The following is a 13,208-nucleotide window of genomic DNA, read 5'->3' as shown; positions in this document are numbered from 1 at the left end:
ATTCCGCTATTTGTTTGTGTACCCTTGTGTATTTATGTTTTTCCTGTATTTATATGTTTATCTGATAAGACATGTTGTAGAATGTTTCTAATACTCAGCTACATGAACTATGATGAGGAATACTGTTATCCTCAAATATAATTTGCATTGATAATATGTTATTTACTCAGTAAAGATTCTTAGACATTATTTATTCTGTTTTGTTTTAATGCTCATGTGTGAAGTCGATGTTTCAATAATTATTCTGATCTTTTATGCATGTAGTTATGTCATAATTCCTGTAACACTGATGTATATGTTTATTTCTATTCTGTTGTAAAGCCTGTATTACTACAAATTTCATCTGTATTGTTATGTTCTTTAATGATGTATTTTGTACCTTTGTAATTGTATTCTTATGTTCTAAAATTGTAATTGACACCAGGTCATCAAATTAAGTAACTTGTTGTTGGTTGGTTGTTTTGGGGAAGGAGACCAGACAGTGTGGTCATCGGTCTCATCGGAGTAGGGAAGGATGGGGAAGGAAGTCGGCCGTGCCCTTTCAGAGGAACCATACCGGCATTTGCCTGGAGTGATTTAGGGAAATCACCGAAAACCTAAATCAGGATGGTCGGACGCGGGATTGAACCGTCGTCCTCCCGAATGCGAGTCCTGTGTCTAACCACTGCGCCACCTCGCTCGGTATTAAGTAACTTGTAAGTTCAATTTCACTGCACACGTTTCTGTTGGTCATAGTATATGGACAATATGTGAGAAGTAGGGACTGTTAGTGTTTGCATGTGTGTTAATAATTCAGCAAGGGACTGGATAACAGCATTGCTGGTTCTAAGGACAATTCCAAAAACTTTGTGAGTGCACAAGTGGTGGTTATGGACTTGCTATATTATCCGCAAGACTCTTCAATGGTGATTGTGCACCTGCACAGTCACAACAGATGGCTGCTGGCCATCTCTACAAGGACTGCAGTGGGTCTGCACCTCTGGTGGCCCACCAGTACCATTATCTCTACAAGGACTACAGTGGGTCTGCATCTTTGATGGCCCATCAGTACCATTATCTCTACAAGGACTACAGTGGGTCTACATCTTTGATGATCCATCAATACCATTATTTCTACAAGGACTGCAGTGGGTCTACACCTCTGGTGGCCCACCAATACCGTAATCTCTACCAGGACTACAGTGGGTCTGCTCTGTGATGACCTACCCACCAATACTCTTCAAAACTTCGACTGACTCCGCTGTGGGTTTGCTCTGTTGTGGCCCATGACCTGTCTGCATGTCGAGAGTCAGCACTGTCTTTCCGTTGGAAGGACAACACAACTTCTTCAAGACTGCATGGAAATCCACAACTTCTGTGTGCAATTTCTTTTACTAATGAGACTTTGTGAAAAAAAACTGTAATTACTATTATGATGAATGATCAAAAAAATGGTTCAAATGGCTCTGAGCACTATGGGACTCAACTGCTGAGGTCATAAGTCCCCTAGAACTTAGAACTACTTAAACCTAACTAACCTAAGGACAACACACACATCCATGCCCGAGGCAGGATTCGAACCTGCGACCGTAGCGGTCGCGCGGTTCCAGACTGTAGCGCCAGAACCGCTCGGCCACCAGCGGCCGGCGATGAATGATCAGAACTATCTTTATGGACTGTGAGAAAATTTTAGCTTCTGACCAACATTGTATCAATAAGTGTGTGCATTTGATTTCTTTCTTATTGTAATTACGATTATGAAAAATTTTAACAAATATGTATTGCCCAGTGCCCAAAACAATTTGTAAAATTTTTTGTGGGGAGCATGGGGGCTATGTAAGTAGGCTGTTTAGGTTTCTTTATTGGTAACGCCACCTCTGTATGAAAACCACTGGCTGTGCTGTGTGCAGTCTGTGGCTGCTTTGCATTGTTGTAATACTCGCCATTGTAGTGTTAGGCAGCTGGCTGTGAACAGCGCGTAGCGTTGGGCAGTTGGAGGTGAGCCGCCAGCAGTGGTGGATGTGGGGAGAGATATGGCGGAGTTTTGAAATTTGTCATGAACTGCTATATATATTATGACTGTTGAGGTAAATACATTGGTTGTTCTCTATAAAAAATCTTTCATTTGCTAACTATGCCTATCAGTAGTTAGTGCCTTCAGTACTTTGAATCTTTTATTTAGCTGGCAGTAGTGGCGCTCGCTGTATTGCAGTAGCTTGAGTAGCGAAGATTTTTGTGAGGTAAGTGATTTGTGAAAGGTATAGTTTAATGTTAGTCAGGGCCATTCTTTTGTAGGGATATTTCTGAAAGTCAGATTGCGTTGCGCTAACAAAATATTGTGTATCAGTTTAAGGACAGTCATGTATAATTTTTCTAAGGGGACGTTTCAAGTGTAGTGCTCGTTTCATTGCCTACCTGCCCTGACTCCTTCCTGACAAGGGAAACTCCCCATCACACCCCCCTCAGATTTAATGATAAAATGGCCCGTCAAAAACTGAACACAGATCAAGCATGAAAACAGGAAGAATGTGTACTGAACTGTGTAGAAAGAAGCAAAGTAGAAACGGTGAATGGACCAAGCTTAAGATGATCAACATCGAGGGAATCGCAAGAACCATGGGGTCGCGATTGTGTGGTTCCCGTGTTCGACTGCAAAGCGGAAGATCCGTGTTCACACCTCCCTCGTGCCTCATTTTCTTTTCCACGGCCGGCCAATGTGGCCGAGCTGTTCTAGGCGCTTCAGTCTCGAACCGCGCGACCGCTACGGTCGCAGGTTCGAATCCTGCCTCGGGCATGGATATGTGTGATCTCCTTAGGTTAGTTAGGTTTCAGTAGTTCTAAGTTCTAGTGGAATGATGACCTCAGAAGTTAAGTCCCATAGTGCTCAGAGCCATTTGAACGATTTTTTTCTTTTCCCCGAAATTGTTAACTTTACGCCCGGTCTCTGACGTGTCTGTTCTCCTTCTGTAGGTTTGGAAATTGTCATATTATACAATGGTTATAGAATGAGACGCGTGGTAAGAATGTATTACCGACGTAAGTAAATGTGATGAACAGTGAGAACAGGCGAGGTGCGCATAGACTTCTCAAAAATGAAAACAACAAATAAACGGGTGTTAAATATGTTACAACACAGGAATTCAAGTGTCAAAACGTCCAAATCGGGACGCAAGAGTCATAGCATATTTCTGTAGAACAAATCGGAGGTACTTGTGTCTGGAAATCCATTCCTTACACTTCGCTATTGCGAACGGAAGGTTACACCACTACACAGACACAAATTTGAATACAGCGAACAGATACATCAATGACCGGACTGACAGTTCATAATGTTGTGAAAAATAGGGGGGGAACAACTGGAGATCTGAACACGTATCTCCCTCTCCGCATTCCAGCATCTACACCACATAGCCACGACGCCGTGGCATTTCTAATTCGCTTGATGTTGCACATCTTGAGCTTGGACTTTTCATTGTTTCTATTTTGCTTCTTTTTTCGTAGTTCAGTACACCTTCTTTCTGTTTTTATACTTGATCTGTGTTCAGTTTTTGACGGGCTGATCACTGGACCATTTTATCGCTAGATCTAAGGGGGGTGCGAAGGGGAGTTTCCTTTGTGAGCACAGCCTTTCACTTCCCTTGCAGCGACCTGCTGTGCTTCGCTGTCGCTCTCTCGTCTACTAATTTCACTACGTAAACTCCTGTATTGTTCCTTACGTTTGGGCCACGGCAATCTGTTCTCGTTAGTTTGGTCCGCAATACACGTGTTCTTAATTTTTGCGCGATGTTGCTAACGTGGTAATGTCACGGTGCAAATCATTTACCGCAAGCTGCTGAAGTACCTCGACCTTTGCCCCTACCTCTTTGAACCATGTTCAAGCAGTAACTATCGTCGCCATTTAGTTACTTGCCATTGTGACTACTTCTGTTGTTGTTATTCTGGCGACAATCACGATGTTGTCGCCAGTGATCTGCATTTTCAACTCTTTCCGGAAATGCAGAAAAGCTTCTGTGATTGCTTCCCACAAATCTCTTCGAATCCTCTGCAGAGTTTTCCATAGCTTCCAAAAGTGAGGGTTCTGATCGTCTACTTCTTAAGTGAGTAAATTTTCGGTACGAGGGTTCTCAGAAATCTTTCAGTTTCTGCTCCTGTTGTGATATACTCTGGCCATTATGAGCTCTCACCATAAAAAGTCTTGTTTTTCCTCTGGCCAATATGGTTCAGTAAATTTTTGTTTGATTTCAACACATTTTATCTGATCCATATTCAAATTTAGTACACATCGTTTAGCATCACCCGCTAATGCTCTGATAACTATATTGATCTTTTCCTGGTCTGTTAGATACTCAGAAAAAGTCCTTTATAAATTTTTCATGAAATCCAGTGATGCCAGCCAGTATGTCTTTAGGCAGGATTCGTTCTTCGGCATCTCAGAGTTTATTATAAGGTATTCTATAAGTCAAACAACTAGGGCTGTCTTCAATTTTATGTTCAAGATCAAAACTGTTCCCTTGAATTTGCGAAGTATTTTGATCACACTTGTGTTCGCAACTTGATACTTTTTTACCGAGTGCCTTTCCAGAACCATGTATTGCCTTTCTCAAATGTAAGACAGTAATTATATCAGATGATCAGCAGTATTTTACTGTTATACTTAAACATACAATATCGCTGATCGTATGACATAATTGCTGCGACGAAATTTCAGTGGAAAATTAAATGTATTTAGGAGCATTATTAATGAAATGTCGGGATATAACATACAACCAATTACTACTGCAATAACAACGAAATAATTTAATCAGTGAACAATCAGACAGCAGTAGAAATAACAAGCTCACTGATAATCTGTCACAGCTGCTGTCACTGAATGTCAGTGAGCTTTATTTCTGACCACAACCAAACCAAAAGCCAGAGTATACCACAAAACTGATTATTATTGCTACATTAACGCAAATATTATGAGTAACAAATGGACAGCAGATAGTGATATTACCTGGACTGATAACTATATGTTTTGTTAGAGAATCTTCGTTTCTTTTTGCTAGACTGGGTACAAATAAACACGTGGCTCCTGAATATGTAGTAGTTTGAACAACAGTAGCCAGTTACATATTACACCACACAAACGTTATGAAACTGATAGCTACATTTCGTTTGTACTGTTAGTGAAATATGGAAAGCAGAGCTGTCGCAACTTCTAGCATGGAAAGCACAGAAACTGTTCTATCATTGACGAAGGTCATGGCTAACTAGTTTTCTTACAACGCAGTAGGAAAAACATGATTAACTGCAAGCAAATGGAATACGTATATTATTGCAAACCTGTACATTAACTGTTCCTAAAGCTGGCCGTTGAGGTTTACTAACCAACAACTGTTCTGACTAATCACAGCGTTATACAGGTGACTTCAGTACTGAACTGAGATTCAGCAAGGGTGGCAGTTAACAAAACTCTTTATATTAGTTCCTTGCGGTTAACTACATTTTATAAAAAATAAACATGTGACGTACTTAAAAAACCATTTACTGAAAGTTAAAGAAATCTAATACTCCACAAAGGTTATTAAGTGCTGTTACAGAAAACAATTTCTTTTCCGTTCAACAAAATAATATACTCATAAATACCGTAGCACTTGGAACAGAGCCATCTCTAGGTTAACGACTAAGGATAAAATATGGATGCTCAGTGCAAAGTTTAAAGAATACAAGTTTATCATTGAATAAGAAACCACATTATTTGTTGAATTTATACACTAGTTAACCGATTATTTGAGACGAAGATGGTGGCCGTGGCGATTTACTGTCCCTACTCAAAAAAGCGCGCAAATGGATCTATGCTTCTTGCTGTATAACAAGTTCTGAAAATTCTCTTTTTAGCGTCATGTTTTCGTAGTACACAGCTAATCATTATCCGCCATGAATAACGAGCACAAAGTCTTCTAATCCGAGGCAATATTAAATAATCTTGCTGCTCTTCTTGTCTCATTCATCACATAAAATGCGAACACTTTGCTTGCTAGCCACGAACTAACTCGTGCCACAAAGGAGCCTTGCTGTTCGACTGCCATCTCCATCTTTCCCATTCACGCCATGTGGGTTTCGTAGCGGATGGATCTCCCTCCAGGTTTTACATGATTAAAATCCTAATTACCCTGTCCCCTGAACCATCGCTATAAATATAGTTTTAACATTTCAGTACTTTTACAGAACATTACTTTTAAAATTACTTACGTAGTTTATTTATATTGATATAAACTGGTGTTTTTCATTTATGATATAAGTTATTAGAAAAACGTTTGTGTCAATGTTACAGCAAAGAACATGGTTATACAGACGTCACATTAAATAAAAGCAAAGAAGTTACTGAAATAAGTAGCAGTGATACCGACACTAGTGTTTTATACAGTATGTATCAAGCTGACCGCACATCAACACATGCCATACTGCAAGCCTGCGGTTATAAAACATCAGGGTGTCCATCCAGTTCATAGATGCTAAAGGTAATCATAGAACTGTCCGGCATGCAAAGTCTATCGTTGTGTAGAACAAGAGGAAGATCGTATCGTCAAATCTCATAACAGTTTAAGTCACTCCGTCGGCGCACTTTCTGTAAATAGTAGCTAGAAAATGGCGATATGCCCTCACCAAGAAACAGTACCAGGGACACAGATTTTTTTTTCTGCTGGCGGGGGGCGGGGGGGGGGGGGGAGAGGCGGTTGATTCCAGTTCTGTTCAATTACAAGATCTTGATATCTTCATCCAGAGCAATATTCCAGGATATTAGCAGCTGAACTGTCATAAACTATTTCAACAATTAGGACTGGAACACAGGTTGCATGTAGTGAAAATTCTGATACAAGTGAATGGAAATGAAAGGGTAACAGTAGAAAAATTACGATCTTTATTGATTTTGACGTAAATCGCACCATAAACCACGCTTATTTAGTGTAATGATTATAAAGAATCCTCCTCGATTGTAAATGGAAATCGGATGTTGATGAGGGTTGCGGCGCGGATAACCACGCCTTCTTCGGAACACACTAAAACTACAAACTGCCTAAAGAGGCCTCTTTAGGCAGTCTGTAGCTTTAGTGTGTTCCGAAGAAGGCGTGGTAATTCGCGCCGAAACCTAGGTCAACATCCGGTTTCCATTTGCAATCGAGGCGGATTCTTTATAATCATTAAATTATTCACGATTGCTGACGCGCTGCAATGTTAAATGTTCTCTTATTTAGTGTCTGTAAATTGTATGTTATGCGACAGTCCACTTCAAGTGGTTTGCTTCTCAGCGTGGTTGACTTACAAAGAAACACTTTATAAAAACAGCATACATCTCAGTAAAATGAGAAATCGTTAGTCAGCCTGAGGGTTAATGCTTCTCAAAAGTGTTTATCCTAGAAGTGTTTTAAGACTAAATATAATAAGAAGTGTTGACGATATACATACTAAGTATATTGTTCTAGGGATGACTTGTATGACTAAAATATCTTGCCAAACCCCAGGATCGATTTCAGCCAAATGTGGCACACAAACAGCAAACTTCATTAGTACCAGCTCTGTGAGGTTAAAAACCCCAAGCTTCTGTAGGAGCAAAGATAGGGGGAAAAACGTGCTTTTTCAGCCCATGCCATATAAACTGACCTGTAATACAGGTGATTTGTGGGCATAGTAGCAGCCTGCTTTCTCGATCTGTTTTGCAGTGTCTACACTTAAAGGTGGGCATGGGCAACAGAATAGGTACGAGCATGTGCAAGGTTACAATGTATAAACTAGGGATGGTCAGAGAAGATGAACAGAGAGGGTGTGGAGGGGAAGGAGGTGGACATAGTGTGAGGTTGAGGATATGTAGACAGGGATGAGGAACAAATGGGGGGGGGGGAGGAGGGGATGGTCAGAGAAAAGGGGAAGGCTTAGGATGTAGGTGGAATGTGTAGTGGGGTAGTTGACAAGTAGAAAGATGGGGTGAAGAAGATGAACAGAGGTAGAGGGAGGAGGATAGGGACAGAGATAAAGGGGGGATGAAGACTTGGTCAGACAGAGGGGCCGAGGAGAAGAACAGATGGATCATGGCGAGATTAAGAGACAGAGTGTGTGCAGGAGGAGATGCAGAAATATAGTCCGGAGGATGACATGTACAGAGTGACAGAAGGAGGAAGAGGTGGACACAGAGAGGCCGGAGTAGTATGTGTGAGCAGTTTACTGAATGCATGTGTGGGCAAAGCTGCAGTGAAAGGGCTAGTATGTACTCCTACATCATTGGATCGATTTCAGCCAAATTTCATACACAAACTGCTTGCAATATGAGAACATTTTGGAAGTTATAACCTCCTAGTTCCCACCTGGCGGGTCCTTCCGCAAAAGTCATGTTCTACAGGTAGAATTGGCATGCCCTGCCGGGGCTATACATGCAGATGGGCACAGATTAGCAGAGAGTTGGGGGAGGCAGCCGGATTATGAAAGAGTGTGGAGGATAAGGACGAGAGAGCGCGAGGAGGATGACGTGGATGTAGAGAGAGGGTAGAGGTGTGTTGTGTGAGTAGTATCGGCATGCCTTGCAGGTCTAAACGTAAGGACTGGCACAGCTGAGCCTAACGAGGGGCGAGAACAAGGATTTTTAGAGGGAGGACAGGATGAAATAGAGAAAAGGGGAAGAGGGGGTAGCCAGAGAGAGTGTGGAGGAGAGTGACATGGAAAGACAGAGATGGGGGGGGAGGGAGGAAGAGATGGTTTGAGAGAGGGGAATGAGGCGATGGACAGAGAAATGGGGAAGGAGGGTGAGAAGCAGAAGGTGCATGAGAAAGGAGGGTGGGGAAGGAGGAAATATATAGTTCGTGCAACATTTCTTGAAGCAATGCCCCTTGGTATTCATTGGCAGAAATTGGAAGCTTTCATGGAAAAGGTTGAAAAGTCAGCCAACCAGTTGCAGTCTCGTGAAGCTTGGCTTGATGCTTGCCAGTCTATGTGAGCTGACGCTAAGTGGCACTGCACTAGCCATTACACAGTTAACTGCTTGACCTTGTGCTGTGGCATTTACTTAATTTCATTTAAAAATTCGTACCCCAAATAAGTACCACATGTGAATATAAACGTCGTAATGCGCTCTCACGAGAACTTGTTACTAACGTGTGTCATTTCTATCACAGCAAGTGGTCAGATTGTAATGAGAGTTGCAAATATTGCCAGCACTCTGGAAGATTTCGACCCACAAAATTCCTCTTGCCACGATGGGCAATAATATTGAACTTACTACTCATTCCCCACCCCCTGCGGGTCCAGGGGTTACAGTAGGCCTGAGGTATCCCTGCCTGTCCTAAGAAGTGAATAAAAGGAATCTCCACGTTTTGGCCTTCATGTGATGGTCCCATGTAGGGTTTGACCTCCATTTTTCAAAATTTTCCCGAGGAGCGAGCCTATTGTGGAAGGGCACCTTACATGTTGCATCTTGTCCATCATGTGCTGAGACCTATTGCATCCTTCATCGACGTGGATCTGCACTTCTGCTCATTCTCCAACTGTTGGGCGAGATCACACTCCTTGGTGCGTATTTTTCCATCAATCGTGCAGTATCGTTTTCTACACTGACACTGATAATGCACTAGTTTGCTTGGTTGCATCTGATATCCAGCACAGTAGCCAGTCTGTTGTGGTGGGGCTGCCATGTACTCTATTGGTTGTAGCCTCCTGACCATACTGGGATCTCTCTGCTGATGGTTCAAATGGCTCTGAGCACTATGGGACTTAACTTCTGAGGTCATCAGTCCCCTAGAACTTAGAACTACTTAAATCTAACTAATCTAAGGACACGTTTTGGCCTTCATGTGATGGTCCCATGTAGGGTTTGACCTCCATTTTTCAAAATTTTCCCGAGGAGCGAGCCTATTGTGGAAGGGCACCTTACATGTTGCATCTTGTCCATCATGTGCTGAGACCTATTGCATCCTTCATCGACGTGCCTGAGGCAGGATTCGAACCTGCGACCATAACGGACTCGCAGTTCCAGACTGTAGTGCCTAGAACTGCTCAACCACCCCGGCTTGCGCTCTGCTGATGCCTGCGCCGTTAACTCCCCATGTATGCTGAGGAGTAGATGCCTGTCACCCTGGGGCATCAGGATTCCCAGCAATTGCTATCCTGCCAGGAGGCATTTGCTGTGGCTGGGTGGCGCCCGTGGGGAGGGCCCCTAGTCGTAATGGGTGGGAACAGGGTGGGTGACATGCAATTAAGCATGGTACATCATCTCTTCCTGGCAGTCAAACACCAGCAGTCTCTAAGCATTCATGGGCTCAGTTCAATGCACGGAAGTACCAACCCAAATAATTCCCCTTCCTGGCCACATCACGGGAGGAATGTCAGGCGGAGGATGGTAACAGCTCTTATTCGCCCCAGTACCTTCTATGTTCGAGAGCTGATGGGGCATCTTTCATGACGATGTTTTTTGTTGAGTATTTAGAGGACAAATTTGGGGAGATGGAGGGCTTGTCCAAATTGAGGTCTGAGTCAGTCTTGATCAAAACAGCATCCTCTGCCCAGTCACGGGCGTTACTTGCTTGTGACAAGCTGGTGGATGTTTCTGTAATCATCATGCCCCATAAGAGCTTAAATATTGTCCAGGGTATCATATTATTCAGGGACCTTCTTTTGCAGTCTGACAAAGAGCTGCACGACAATTTAGAGCGGCGAGGTGTACATTTAGTTTGGAGTGTCCACCGGGAATAATGAGGTTGCCACCAATGCCTTCATCTTGGCCTTCGAGTGTGATGCATTACCTGAGAAGGTCAAGGTGATGGTCTATGGGTGTGATGTAAAGCTTTTCATCCCTCTCCCAATGTGGTACTTTAAATGCTGGAAGTTCGGCCATATGTCTTCCCGCTGTACTTCTCGTGTCACATGTCGGGATTGCAGACATCCATCACATCCCAATACTCCATGTGCCCTGATTCCTATCTGTGTCAACTGTGGAGAGCACCATTCGCCTTACTCACCTTGAAATGTCCCCTTAGAAAAATTAGTGAATTACTGTGCTGGTAAATCCCTTACATTATTTTATTTTCAAACAGCTGAGCAAAACTAAACATACTCAGACATTTCGCTCTTTCCCTATTCTGATCAACACTAAACTGACACACAATATTTTTTTAGCGCAACGCAATCTGACTTTCAATAATCCCTACAAAAGAATGGCCCTGACTAACATTAACCTATGCCTTTCACAAATCACTTACCTCACAAAAATCTTCGTTACTCTAACTACTACAATACAACGAGCGCCACTACTGCCAGATAAATAAAAGATTCAAACTACTGAAGGCACTAACTACTGATAGGCATAGTTAGCAAATGAAAGATTTTGATAGAAGACAAGCAATGTATTTACCTTAATAGTGTTCAAAAGTCATAATATATATAGCAGTTCATGACATCCATTCTTACAAATGTACTGTTTCTGATGGAGACACGTCCAGATCATCCGCTCTCAAAAACCCGCCATCTCACTTCCCCACATCCACCACTGCTGGCGGCTCACCTCCAACTGCGCAACGCTACGCGCTGTTAACAGCCCAACACTACAATAGCGAATATTACAACAATGCCACCCAGCCACAGACTGCACCCAGCACAGCCAATGATTTTCATACAGAGCGCTACGTGGCGTTACCAATATAAAAACCTAAACAGCCTACTTACAACCTGACTGCGGGATTCTCCAGAAAGTAACGAAAATCACAGAGTACAAGACCCTGGACTAACTGACCTACACTGAGGCAAATGAAAGATTTTAATAGAGAACAAACAATGTATTTACCTTAATAGTCATAATATATATAGCAGTTCATGACATCCAGTCTTACAAATTTCAAAACTCCGCCATTTCTCTCCCCACATCCACCACTGCTGGCGGCTCACCTCCAACTGCGCAACGCTATGCGCTGTTAACAGCCAACAGCCCAACACTACAATGGCAAATATTACAGCAATGCCACCCTGCCACAGACTGCACCCAGCACAGCCAGTGATTTTCATACGGAGCGCTACGTGGCGTTACCAATACAAAAACCTAAACAGCCTTCTTACATAGCCCCCATGCTCCCCACAAAAATTTTTACAAATTGTTTTGGGCAGTGGCCAATACAGATTTGAAGAAATTTTTCATAATTACAATAACAAAGATATCCAATGCACACACTTATTGATACACGGTTGGTCAAAACCTAAAATTTTCTCACAGTCCATAAGGACAGTCCTGATCATTGATCAAAGTAACATTGCAGTGTTATATTTTTCTCAAAGTCTGAGCAGCAAAAGGAAATGCACATGGAAGTAGTGGATTTCCATGCAGTCTTGAAGAGGTAATGTTGTCCTTCTAACGGAAAGACAGCGCTGACTCTTGACATAAAGACAGGTAATGGGCCACAACAGAGCAAACCCACAGCAGAGTCAGTATTGGTAGGTAGATCATCACAGAACAGACCCACTGTAGTCCTGGTAGACAGTATGGTATTGGTGGGCCACCAGAGGTGCAGACCCACTGCAGTCCTTGTAGAAATAATGGTATTGGTGAATCATCAAAGGTTTAGACCCACTGTAGTCCTTGTAGAGACGGCTAGCAGGCATCCGTTGTGACTGTGCAGGTGCACAATCACCATCGAAGAGTCGTGTGGACAATATAGCAAGTCCATGAACCACCACTTGTGCACTCACAAAAAATTTTTTTGAAATGTCCTTAGAAACAGCAATGCTGTTATCCAGTCCCTTGCTGAATTATTAACACATGTGCAAACACTAACAGTCCCAACTTCTCACATATTGTGCATTACTATGACCAACAGAAACGTGTGCAGTGAAATTTAACTTAATTTGAAGAACTGGTGTCTATACAATTATAAATTTACAACATAAGAATACAATTACAAAGGTAAAAAATACATCATTAAAGAGCATAATAGTACAGGTAACATTTGTAGTAATACAGGCTTTACAAAATAATCGAAATAACATTTACATCAGTGTTACAGGAATTATGACATAAGTAAATACATAAAAAATGAGAGTAGTTTTTGAAACATTAATTTCAGACATGAGAATTGAAACAGAACAGAATTAGTAATGTGTAAACATCTTTACAAGGAAAATGACATATTATTAATGCAAATTATATTTGAGGATAACAGTATTCCTCATCATAGTGAATGTAACTGAGTATTAGAAAAATTCTACAACATAAGTCT

This window comes from Schistocerca nitens, chromosome 5 (assembly GCF_023898315.1).
Source record: "Schistocerca nitens isolate TAMUIC-IGC-003100 chromosome 5, iqSchNite1.1, whole genome shotgun sequence".
NCBI classification, from domain to species: Eukaryota; Metazoa; Arthropoda; class Insecta; order Orthoptera; family Acrididae; genus Schistocerca; species Schistocerca nitens.
Note: the sequence above shows the minus strand (reverse complement) of the source record.